Raw genomic sequence first — 2,070 nt, 5'->3', positions numbered from 1 at the left:
TTGTTCTGCGTGGCATTACTGTGAGAGTGGGAGTGAGTCTGCCCATGTGAGAATAGACTGGAGGAAGTGGAAGGGGAAGAGATATCCAAGAGTAGGATTAAGCATGGAAGTGATGTGTAGCAGAGTACTGATGGTTATAGTCAACATACCTTATAGCGGGTGCATTTTGAGTGCTCATAGGTGGTGGTGGTGGTGAATTTATTATGCCAGTCTTGGGTTCAATAATGTCTATGGTCTTTGAAAAGGCTGGCATAGGAGGGATTTTGGGGCATATTTTCAAGACAGGCGATACAATTATCGCCGCTTTAGTGGCAGAAAACTGCCACTAAAACAAGATAATGGGCTTGATAATATGCTCTATGGAATTCCAATTGAAACCCATGTTAGATGTCCTTCACATCTAACAATTCATCGCCTGTCTTGATAATATGCCCCGTTGAGTTTTCTTTCCCGAGCTACGGACGTTTCTTCAGTGGGCATCAACCAATGGGACATACTGGTCCATAGTTAGCTCCGGGGTGTTGCTGGTAGGGATCCCATTCACCCATTTAAAGGTTAAACAATAAACCACATTAGCGCTGTTATAGACTTGAGCTCAACTGAGATTTCTTCAGGTGCAACAGATCCACTTTGATAAAAATATTAATTAATACATTTACCTTATCTAGTGGGCACCACTATTGTAGCTTACCTATTTTTTATCTTTTAGTTAAAATGCACTTATTTACTGAATTTATGGCCTGTAGCTATTCACTCAAACCGTAGACAATCTTTCTAGAATGTTAATACTTAGGTTAGATATCTCCATCATCGGACTTTTCCTAGGTCTTATTAATGTGGATTGAATATTTCGGATAACACTGATTTGTAGCAGATCTGCTCCTAGTTCATTTCAGGCAATTTCATGGATTGCCTCCTGATATTGTCATTACCACAATCACTACTTTAATTGAGATATAATGTGTTGTTCCGAGTTTGGAAACTAACCCGATTCCTAGTTTATATCAATTGCAGCATTTTAGTGCAGTGTTCATAATGGATAGTTCCATTAATGCAACACAAATACATTACATTCATTATTGATAGCTACCAAATGTGATATTTTATTCAGGGTCAGAAGGTTTACTTGAATATTGCAAATCTGGTCAGATATTACGTTAGACACATTTGGTTATATTGCACTTATCACAATTTTCATTGCATTTGATTAGCATAAACATTATTGCTGTATCAATTGCTAACTAACCACAACCAGTTAGTCCTATTGCTATGTTGGTTAAACAGCAATACATTAGATCTATTACTGCGCATGCACCGCTTATCAACATTCACACACTGAGTTGAATGTTCAATAATCTTGCTAACCTATTGGCAGCTGAACCATTGCATGTGCATTGGTCCAAAATTATTGATATCCATTTATTACAATTTTAATTTCACCGTTTTTTTTTTATTATTGAGCTAATTCATTGGTAAATTCACATGCTATGGATTAGCTCAAACTCGGATACTAAACCAATTACTGCTTCAGCTTGACAGTTCAGCAGTCGATAACTAGTCAATCGGTAATTGAGGGCATATTAGCAAGAACCTCATTAGGACATCTAACCTGGGCTTCTATTGGAATTCTATAACGCATATTAACAAGCCCATTATCGCCGTTTTAGCAGCAGTTTCCTGACGCTAAACCGGCGATACTTTTAATAAGCTTCTTGCTAATATGCCCCTCAGTTTCATTTTTGATAGGACAGCCGTGGCATTCTTGCTAACCAGACTGTTGTTTCCTTTGAAATGTGAGAGTGAGGAAAACATAATAAATGCTATTTTTAAAAAGCTCCATATCCCATATGTGTATTAACCCAATAGCTATTCTAATGGAATTGACCGTCATTGTGTGCAATAGTAGATCACAGAAGTACAGCGTTGGACTGACTTGAAGGGCAATCTGGCTGTTCTGACAGGTAGGTCAGTGTGTGGGCCTGTTTTATGGTCTGGTGGGCCGATTGTTTTTTTAAGTTTGTATTTTTATGCTTCGGCTATTACCACAAACATAGGCTGCAGCAAGCACAC

This window comes from Lissotriton helveticus, chromosome 5_1, assembly GCF_964261635.1.
Source record: "Lissotriton helveticus chromosome 5_1, aLisHel1.1, whole genome shotgun sequence".
NCBI lineage: Eukaryota > Metazoa > Chordata > Amphibia > Caudata > Salamandridae > Lissotriton > Lissotriton helveticus.
This window is presented reverse-complemented; position numbering follows the sequence as displayed.